This window comes from Rutidosis leptorrhynchoides, chromosome 11 (assembly GCF_046630445.1).
Source record: "Rutidosis leptorrhynchoides isolate AG116_Rl617_1_P2 chromosome 11, CSIRO_AGI_Rlap_v1, whole genome shotgun sequence".
Taxonomy (NCBI): domain Eukaryota; kingdom Viridiplantae; phylum Streptophyta; class Magnoliopsida; order Asterales; family Asteraceae; genus Rutidosis; species Rutidosis leptorrhynchoides.
Genome location: NC_092343.1, coordinates 224,910,142 through 224,922,174, shown reverse-complemented (window position 1 = coordinate 224,922,174; position 12,033 = coordinate 224,910,142).

Below are 12,033 nucleotides of genomic sequence, written 5' to 3'. Positions count from 1 at the left end.
ACGCGAAAATAATATCATCAACATAGACCTGCACTAACATAAGATGTTGTCCTTTCTTCTTGATGAAAAGTGTCTGATCAATGACACCTCTCCGAAAACCATTCTCAAGCATGTAGTTGGACAACGTTGCATACCAAGCTCTAGGAGCTTGGTGTAGACCATATAGCGCCTTTTCTAGTCGATACACCTTTTCTGGGAAATGCGGATCCTCAAAACCAGGCGGTTGTTCAACAAACACTTTCTCGTTTATCTCACCATACAAAAACGCACTCTTCACATCCATTTGATAAACTTTGAAACCCATATAGGACGCGAAGGACAAGAAAATCCTGATAGCCTCCAGTCTCGCAACTGGAGCAAAAACCTCATCATAGTCAATTTCCGGGATTTGCTGATATCCCTTAACCACCAATCTAGCTTTATTACGAATCACTATACCCTGCTCATCTTTCTTATTCTTCAAAACCCAACGAAGACCATAGGGTACACAACCATGCGGTGGATTGACTAACCTCCAAACCTTAAGATGTTTAAATTGCAACAGCTCTTCCTGCATAGCACTTACCCACTCATCGTACTTTAAAGCTTCGTATACATCTTCCGGCTCGATTTGACACACATAACACGAGTGGGCATGAACAAACACTCTCCCTGTCTTGTTCAATGATGAATAAAAAGCTGTCACCAAATTCGCACTTTCACTTTGAACATCTTCAACTGCAGTCATATTTTCAGTAACCGCGGGAACCTCGGATGTAGAGATAACTCCTGACGTGGATGCCCCAGATGTAGTAGTTTGAGGAGGATTGACACTAGGCAGTCCTCTTGTATCCACATAATAGTCTGCCAGACGCTTTGGTGGCAGAATAACACGATTCGATCTCCGTACACCTCCTGCATCTGCTATCTGTTCTGGATCAGTCACAGTAGATGGTTGGTTATATAGAGGATTCAGATGTCTCTCTGTCAATACTGTACGTTCCACATCATCATCTAACTCACTATCTTCATCTGTATCAACTACCCCGTCCTCATTAGACTCAAGATTACCTTGAACACTTTGTGGACTTGGTTGCACGCTAGAAACCGGATTCTGAACCTGCGTAGGAATAGTGATAACATTTTCTGAAGAATTCCGAGAATCAAACAATATCTGAGTCAGAAGTTCTTCCTCTGTAGCACCTGGTGGAAGATTGAATGAATCAAAAAGCTTATCATACTCAAACTGCCATGCATAACCTTTACTGACACGAGGTGGTGCATTGCGCTGAATATCAACTTCAAACTGTTCTTCCAGACGTTTTGTCTCATTGTTGTACACCCGCTTGTTCGGATTCCCGTAACCCAAGAAGATACCAGAAACAACCTTTGAATTAAATTTTCCTCCAGCATCACGTACCAAAATAGTACAAGGTGCGCCAAAGGGTTCGAAATGTTTAATATTAGGTTTTCTCTTATGCAGCAGCTCGTAACAAGTTTTACCATGACGCTTCACCACGAGAACTCTGTTCATAACATAACACGCTGTACTCACTGCTTCACCCCAGAAGGCAATCGGAAGACATGAATCAGCTAACATTGTTCTTGCGGTCTCAATCAAAGTCCTGTTCTTTCTCTCAGCAACACCATTTGACTGTGGTGTATAAGCAGGACTGAACTGCTGTTGTATCCCCTTTTCGTTACAAAACTGCAGCATCTGATTGTTCTTAAACTCCGTACCATTATCAGTACGAATCTTTCTCACTTTCAATTTATATAAACTTTTGAGCTTTAGCAACAGCACCTTAATATGCTCAAAAGTATCCGATTTATTCTTCAATATCACCACCCAAGAAAAACGTGAATATTCATCAGTAACTACCAAGCAATAGGATTCTCCTGTGAGAGTTTTACAGTTGACTGGACCAAAGAGATCCATATGCAACAGCTCCAAAGGAATGTTAACAGAATGATGCTTTTTGGTAGCATGTGACTTTTTCGTTTGTTTCCCCTGTTTACATGGAAGACACACATCAGGAATATGAAAACTTTTAAGATTAACACCATCAACTAATCCATTGTGGACTAGATTGTTCATCTTCCTCAGACTCAAATGACCCATACGCTTGTGCCATATGATAGACTCTTGTTCAGTAGCTTTAGAAACGAAAGCCTGATGGCCAGTAGCTTCCTTTACATGAGCCTTACACATGTCAAGGATATAGAGATCCTTGCATCTGGGAGCAGTCATCAGAATCATGTCTTCCGGAATAACAAATTCTTTCTTCAAAATATAGCATTGTTTATCATCAAATGCTACTGTATACTTCTTGTCAGCAACCTGAGAGACTGAAAGCAGATTGTTTGACATCTGCTCCACAAAATTAACCTTATCAAAGCTGACATTTTCATTCGCGATTACACCTTGAGCAGTAATAAACCCTCCTTCACTACCAGCAAAAGAAACCGGTCCACCATCCACTGTTTTCACATTAGAAAGTAAGGACAAGTTCCCTGTCATGTGCCTGGACGCCCCACTATCAACAATCCATGTACTGCAGCGTGGATTGTAGGCGACCTGCACATTAAAGTAAGAGGATTAGTTAGAAAGGGCAACCCATGCCCTAATGGCAGTGGGTTTCCCGTCAATGCCAACAACTGGCAATTCCACCCATTGTCCTTTGGATCCCGAAGGACCTGCAGGACGTTGAACACCCTTCACCTCAGATTTTGGTCTCCAAACTGTATTTTTAGGCAATGGTTTTCTATAATAATCGTTAGTTTGAAAAACCTTTGAATCAATTACTTTCACATTTGAATTGTGCACAGGAGAAGATGATCTTCTATAAAAAGAACGATTTGGACTGAGATCAATCTTCCTGCGGGGTGTCTGTCTAATGGGTCCACAATCCACAGCCCTGTGTCCCAGCCTCCCACATTTGAAACAGTTAACATTATCAAAATCATTAACGTTAAACAACCTGCATCTAATCGGTGAAAACTGTCTCCTAGGCTATTCAGTACGTTGTCTAATCGTAGGGGGTGTCAAAACCTGTTTTTCAATAGTCTGACACCGACTAGGTGGAACATACTTGGACACTATCTCAGAATTAGAACTCCCACCTTTAGGTGGTTGTTCTACCTTAGGAACACTAACCTTCTGTTTTCCTGAATTATTTTCTTTAACAAACTTAATAGGAGTAGACAAAGTGGTCTTTTTCTTACTCTGTTTGGGCCTTTCTACACTCTTTGTCGGCGTCTTAAGACTCTCACTCCTATTCTCACTGTGTTTTGTATTCTTAAGAATCGTAACTGGCTTAGTCACTGGTACAAATGGTTTGCTATCTTTCTCAGTGTCTATGTCAGTATCAGACTCAGTCTCATAAACAACCTCTGTAGGGTTCTTAGAATCAACAACCTTACTAGCACTAACCACTGGGGTCTCCTTAGGCTTACCATATGGTGGTTCCACCACTGGTTCCTTAAACTTCTCTACGGGCTTATTAACATACTCACCCATAAGAGGTGGTGCAACCTCAGAATATCCCAGACCCTCCCGATTAGAATGATTAAAAGTCTGAGTCACATACGACATCCTCTGCCAGTTATCTATTCTAGCTTTCTCAGACTCATATTTTAACTTAAAAGAATCCTTTTCAGCCTTAAGAGTCTCTATTTGCCCCAAATACATTGTGATCACCTTTTCATCATCTCTAATCGTTGATTTCATGTGACCTATTTGGTTTTCTAGAGACTTAATCACCTCAACATATTCTTTCTGTTTGTTAAGGTAGAAAAGGGCATCTTCATAGTTCTTCTTGTTGGTCTGATTTTCTAAGCTTAGGTTCTTAAGGTCAGTCCTAAGTTTAGGGCAGGTCTCACAAGTAACATGTATTTCACTTAGCTTAGAAATAACGCATTCAAGTCTTTCAATTTCCTGTTCATAACCAAAACAATAAGCACATTTAGAAATTGAATCAGTACATACCTTATCGTTACTGGAAGTATTAGCCATAAAAGCATAGTTATGCCTTCCATCCTGTGATTCTGCATCTGACTCTGATTCGTACTCCGAACTTGTGCTGTCCGAATAATCAGCTTCATAACCTTCCTTAAACTCACTATTATCTGAACTAACTTGACTTTGAACCATCACAACTTTCTTATCACCACTCACAAAATCACGGTTGAGCAAATGACCCAACACTTCTCTGAACCAAGTACCCTCATGACAACTTTTACCTTCTTCTTCATCGGATGGATCAATAGTAAACTCAATGTCTGACAAATCCTTGGCTTTCCGAAACTTATCATACAGTTGTTCCTTAACCCTCTTTCTGAAACACCATTTCATAAGCTCCTCAGCTCTCTTTAAACTTGCATCACACTTGCACACGTAACATGTGCAGTTTGGATTATCTTTACCCTTACAACCTGCTCTTCTTCGAACTACTCTTTCTTCCTCAATTTCAGCCGGACTCTTTCCCACAAATACAACATTAGCTTTCTGAGCATCAACTGGAATAGACCAGTCACAAACTTCATCAGGATATATTGTGGAACCAGTTAAGGCTTTAGTTTGAGCAGAACCAGATGATTCCTTCTCAACAATGACGTGTTGGGGAGTCACTGAGATGGTTGTACTAAGAAAAGGATCATGATAACCAGCCTTTGGTGGTCTAGTACAAGTCTTCTTGAAGTGACCAAGTTCATCACAGTTATAACATCTAACCTTCGCCATGTCAAAATCAAACTTAGAATCCCTGTTTAAACTCAAAGATCGTTGACCAGTTCTCTTTAAATACTTCCTTGCACGCCTAACAATGCTACCCATACAGTACAGAATGTCCATCCTCTCTATCTCATCTTCATCGATCTGATCATAATCTTCATTCTCGAGATGATTGTTAAGAACCTGTCCACTAATCATATCGTTGTAAGAGTTAACAACGATAGCAGCTAAAGCCATGTCCTCCTGAATGGACTCAATAGATCTTTTCCTGATATTGTCAGTTTGAAACATAGGACTCTGAGTCTGAGTCTGAGGTGGAATCTGAGTCTGCTGAGTCGGAACGTCCTCAATCATCTTAATTGTAGAGTTCTGTATTTTGGCATTAAAGTAACCAGATTGTGACTTTGGTGCAGATATCTGATTTGCATTTGCTGTGATGTACGCTGTCTGCAATGGAGCATGACCAGAAGAAGAAGCACTAGATGTGACATTGGCTGCTACAGTACCAAGCCTTTTCCTTTTGGCCTCAACCTGAATATCCTTCTCCATTAACTTTGAAGTAAATGCAGTCAATGTCAAAGGACGTGCAGAAGCAACATATAGGTTTTGGATCTTCTCTACTTCATAATCCCACTTCTCAGGAAGACCAAGTGCCAACACTTTTATTGCCTTATCATCTTTTACCTCAATCCCATAATCCGTCATCTCGGCAACCAATAACCTGTACCTTTCTAAGGTCTGGCTCAAAGTTTCTGTTGGAAGTGCTGCAAACACCTTCCACTCATCCTTCAACACTTTACCTTTAGTTGCTTTATAAGTAGCAGTACCCTCAGTTGCGGACACAATAGCCTGCCAAAGAGTATAGCACGTCTTATAACGGTTCTTAAACTGACCGAAGATTTCCTTAGACAAGGCTTGCGTTAACTGAGCATAACACCGACACTCAAGATTATACCCTTCGCGTTCTGCGGGATCAAAATCATGAGTTTCTTTAGGTTCACCGTCAGCCCCTGATGGCCAAACAAAAGGAGTCTCAATACACTCCCAAAGTCGAGAATCTTGTCCATTAAGGTAAATCACAAACCTAACTTTCCATTCTAAAATGTCTTTTAAGTTTTCAAGCCTCGGAACTTTATTGTTAGATCCTGATTCACTTTCGCTTAATAATAGTCTTTGAATTCCGGGTGCAATAACAAGTGCACTGTATTCGTTTGTTAATTTCTCGTTTGTATCAGACATTATTAACTGATTAAGTGATTAATTATGGATTAATTAAATTATTCTGGATTAAAAGAGGATCGGCCGATGGACTGAGACGATCGGTCGGAGGACGGAGACAATCGGTCGATGGTCTAAGGACGAACGGTCGATGGTCTAGACAAACGGTTCAAGGTTATCACAAACTGTCCTCCGGTTCAACTTAAGATGGTCGGTCGAGTGTGAGTGACTATCGGTCGAAGGTCAAGACACTCGGTCGATGGTCAATGACGATCGGCCGAGGGTAGTTCTTACGTATCTGGGCAGAAAAAAACTAGGGTTTTTGGCCAAAACTCAAATTTTGATTGATTCTAACATTCTGGACTCAAACAAAACCGATGAAAACTTCACAAAAACACCTTTGAACACAAAAACACTCGAAAACACTGGATTTAAACATAAAAGTTCCAACCTTTTAATTGAAACCCGTTTTGACACAAACCCTAATCACAAAAATCAAAAATTCGACTCAAATAACGTATGGATCAGCAACCCAACGCTCTGATACCACTTTGAAGATGTAATTCGGACCTTAGATCATACGTTGTATCTAGATTAATGGCGGAAACACTAATTAGAATGAGTCGAATACGTATTAGACTAACGGGATCAAATTAACCAATGAATAATTGATAGAATTAATGCCTAAGACTGTGTATTCGGTTGGTAAGGGTTTTGGGACGATTAGCAGCAAGTAATACGACGGCCTAAGGGTTTATGGTGTGTAACCTAACACAAAACCACGAAACCCGTATTTATACTAAATACAGTGACCATCGGCCGGTGGTCTGGGACCTTCGGCCGATGGTGACAGTCCCTCGACCGATGGTCCCTACCATCGGTCGATGGTCTTGAGCAGCCAACCGACTGCTTGACCTATTCACGACATTATACTAAGCATCATAAACACAAAGTATAAGTGTCCACGTACATATATGACTGAAATATCAAGTACATAACAAATAGAACAATAAACGTAATAAAACTCGGGATTTATGCACCAACATATATGATTTATAGCTAAGCTTGCAAGTGATAGAATGTTGTTTGGTAAGAACAGAATAATATGGTATTAAAAGTTTTTTTTGTGTGTAAGAATGGACTAATATGTTTATTATTATTATTACTGTTTATCCTGTATTGAATATATTCTTACCATAAATAAAATCTAACAATCAGCGGTGGAACTTGAACTCGGATACAGGTGGAGCGAGTGTAAATTTTTTTTAATTCTTTCATAGTCAGCAGGGACGAACACTAAAAAAAACCTTATTTTTAGTAAAAAAATTTTAGTGTAAAAATTTTTGTTCCGTAAAATCCAGGGTGGGCGGACACCACCTTTGGGATACCTTAAGTACCACCACTACTAACAATCTTGTATTGAATATATTCTTAACGCAAATAAAAGCTCTCAACCATTCAGAATATTGGAGGCTTGGATCTTAGACAGGAATGAATAAATATGTGATCGCGGATTAAGGACTAACAAATATTGTATTTACTAAGTTTTTGCGGTTGATTATTTTATCAACATTGTTTTATTAGATGATAAGAACTTATGTTTTTGTACGATTTTTTTTATTCACCCGTGCAACGCACGGGCTCTAAAGCCTAGTAATATAATATATATTGATTTTAAATCAAAACACTATTTATTTATCTTATTTTTATTTTGAAATAATAATAAAAACCCTGCTCATTATGTATAGTCACTTAGTATTTTCCAAACTGCAATTAAATATCACTTAGGGGGCGTTTGGTTAGTGGATTTCAATTCCCGGGATTTGAAATTCCACAGGATTTGAAATCCTGGAATTTGAAATCCTATCTTCTGTTTGGTTCGAGGTTTTCAAATCTCAAATTTGTAATGCGAACTTTCATGACCCGTCCTAATCCATCTGGACGAATACATTACATTTGGTTACATCGCGAGGTACTTGACCTCTATATGATACATTTTACAAACATTGCATTCGTTTTTAAAAGACAAACTTTCATTACATCGACAGTTGAAGGCATGCATACTATTTCATAATATATCCAACTATAATTGACTTAGTAATAATCTTGATGAACTCGACGACTCGAATGCAACGTCTTTTGAAATATGTCATGAATGACTCCAAGTAATATCTCTAATATGAGCAAATACACAGCGGAAGATTTCTTTAATACTTGAGAATAAACATGCTTTAAAGTGTCAACCAAAAGGTTGGTGAGTTCATTAGTTTATCATAAATAATCATTTCAGATAGTATAATTGATGTTATGCGAGGTGTATACGAAATAGTTATATTTTTACTACGAAATACTATTAAATACGATACAATTTTACACAAGTTATTTATTTATTCATAGAGTGGATATACCTAAACCTTGCTACAACACTATAGGCAGTGTACCTAATCGTACAGTAGTGTAGTTTTTAGTAAGTCCGGTTCGTTCCGCAGGGAGCTAGCCAAGTTTAACGCTATATTTTTAAACTATATTTGTATAAAAATATATATATAAGTAATATTATTATTATTATAAAAGGGGGTTTTACCGTTTAATGACCGGTTTGTCGATTTTATGTCTTAAGTCACAATTAAAACCTAATGTAAAATATTAAAAATAAATATAACTTAATTTAAAGCGTAAAGTAAATGACGATAATAAAATTGCGATAATTAAAAATGCGATAAATAAAATGACGATAAATAAAATTGCAATAATTAAAAAGTACGATAATTAAAAGTGCGATAAGATATAAAATAAAGGAATTATGCTTATTTAAACTTCCGTAATCATGATGTTCGACGTGTTGATTTTAATTTATTACCATGGGTTAATTGTCCTTTGTCCTGGATTATTCGATATGTCCATACGGTTTTGTCCATAATAGTCCATCAGTCATAATTATAAAATGCGAGAGTCTTCGTCAAATTATCCTTATACCCGAAGTCAAATATTCCAACTAATTGGGGATTCGAACTGTAACAAGGTCTTAATACTTTGTTTAATGAATACACCAGGTTATCGACTGCGTGTAATCCAAGGTTTTACTACTTTGTTAACAATTACACCAATTACCCTTGAATGTAATCCACCCCTGTTTTAATGAGTCCATTAACTATTAATCCATCCCCGTGTCCGGTCAAATGAACAATAATTTGTATTTATAAATATCTCGCTCACAGTACCCGATTAAGCGTATGTGGTTATATATAGATACGTCAAATTGTAACCTTTATATTAAATTAATGAGGTATCGTTTAGTTAATATAAAGCCCATTAATAGCCCATAGTCTAATTTTCACAAGTGTCGTTCTTTTGTCCAAACCCCAATTATGGTACAAAGTCCAATTACCCCGTCTTAATATTTAGCCTAACATCACGATTACTTCGACTTAAATAAGCATAATAATAACTTAGCTACGAGACATTAATTGAAAAAGGTTGAACATAACTTACAATGAGTATTAATAGCGTAGCGTTACACGGACAGAATTTCGACTTACAAACTTACAACATTTGCTACCATAACCTTATTATTATTAATCTTAAATTAAAATTAAAATTATAAATATATATATATATATATATATATATATATATATATATATATATATATATATATATATATATTTGAGAGATAGAGAGTAGATTGAATTATATTGTGTAAAAATTCGTCGACCAAACGCTTCAATTTATAGGACCTGACATAGATCGTATAGGATTTAGGCAGGATGGCCATGCGATCGCATGGCAGCCTTTTCCTGCACACAATGATTCCAAAACGTGGGCTGCGCGTATTTATTTAATATATATAATATAATATATATAATTTTATATAATTAATTATATATTATATTATATTCTTGTGCATTGTTGACTTGTGATTTTAGCTCCGTTGAGTTGCGCGTTGATAGTTGGTTCATGTCCCGGTTCCGGATTTTCGAACGTCCTTGCGTACAATTTAATATCTTGTACTTTGCATTTTGCGGCTTGTACTCTTGTAACTTTTAAACGTTTCTCATCAATAAATTGAATCACTTGGATTGTATTTTGTACTTTTAAGCTTTTTGGTCGTTTGCATCTTCGAATCGTCGAATCTGTCTTTTGTCTTCGCCTTTTATTATTTAAACGAATATCACTTGTAAATAGAACAATAGCAACTAAAAGCTTGTCTTTCTTGAAGGATAATACTATGAAATATGTGTTCCTTTTTAGCATTATCAAATATTCCCACACTTGAGCGTTACTTGTCCTCAAGCAATATAGAACTTGAATATAGCTTTACTAGAATCACTTCTTTATTCTTCACAGTTTATACATCAGTGATTTTAATATGGCGGTATGAACAATGGTAGTAACGATGTGGTTTACAGTCCTACATGACTATAAAAATTTAGATCCTTTAGGGAAATTGGATCTTTATGAAAACATTTGATCTTTTGAAATTTCAATCTAGCTTTTACTCTAGATTAGTTTTCTGGAATAACCCTTCACCGGTGTTTGCAAATTGTTTTTGTGGGTTTTGTGGGTTTCAGATTTGGAAATTTTAGCTCAAAACTTATGGTTTTGTGTCACCCACTTGCTAACCTTGTATTGGGAAAGCAACACATCCAGTTTACTTGCTCCGTATATTACCTTTCGGTAAACTACCATCCGGTTGTAAAGGAAAGCGTTGAACAAGCAACTGTTAAGGCAATGTCTAATGACATGCTTTTGATTATGGTCTATATCGTGTCGGATGCAATTACTATCCTTTGTAGGAGCAATAGTAAAGATCACCCTATAATTTTTCGGTCTGGCACAAGGTCCTGTCTTCGACCATGCTATGCAACCACCGTTCTTACGGTTGACACCCGATTTGGTTCAGGTGACCTAATGAATTCCAGTGAATTCTTAGGATTTTACGTTCAATGGTAATGAACGCATTGAAAATAGGGTTTCAGAAAACAAATCGGTTTGTAATTTTGATCAAAATATTTTCTCGTTCAAGCTCGAGTTTAGATATCATTGAATTCTATGAGTTTGTAATTCTCAATCTTTAAGGTCAATCTCAAGGATTGAGTAATATCATGCTTAAAAGCTGATTTTTTTGATCTTTAAGGAGATTATCCTTTCTGGAGATCTGATTCATTAGTCTTATAAGCTAATTTGTACGGTGCCCCCCATTGTACGAGACAGATTCTCTCATGGTTAGGATAAGTCTGACCACTTGGTGACCCTGTTTGATGCTGAGGTCCGTGGATTTCCAGCTGATTTTCGAGAAAACTTTTCAAGGTTTTTCGTAGACTCTACAACTGGTCTGGATGACAACTTCCTGACCTAAATCAAGAAGCGCGTGTCTTTTTCTCGGAAGACTTTACTTTCTTTTAAATTCTATTAAAATAAACTGGGTAAAACTTGATTAAAATCGTCCAAAACAAAAGTATCTTCAATTATTTGTACAAAAATATGTGATATATGTTCTAAATAACTTGGTAAATTTTTCTCACACTTGGCTTTTATTTTCCTTTCTTTGCTTTTTTATTCTCCTTTATTCCATTTTAAATGAATTCAAGCGTTTTGAGTTGTTTCTCAATTTATGTCCTTTCCGAGGTAACAATAATTTCGGTGTTAACACCTAGTTTTATCGTTCATAAATATGTATAAACATGCTTTTGAATTCATTTATTTGAATTTTTTTTAAAATTTTTACTAGAATTGGGTAGTCAGTATATAAGACTGGGGCTGTTCTTTATTATCAGAGAGCACTAGATTCTAATACAACTACTACGTTACTAGTATTTTTAATGGTAACCAAGTGTTTAAATTAAAATTTTATAACCCGAAAGAATTTAACCCCTTCCCACACTTAAGATCATGCAATGCCCTCATTTGCAAAAAAAATCAGTAACAATTTAAATTATTGAGGGTGATTAGCGTAGAAAAATGATTAAATTTTACCAAAGTTTCCAAACATATTGTTGTTTATGTTGAATGATAAATGGTGCACATCATTTGTTCATTCCTGCAGTTGTTATTTCACATTTATTTTGCATCTTGTCGTCAAAATTAGTTGCTTTTGCTGAACA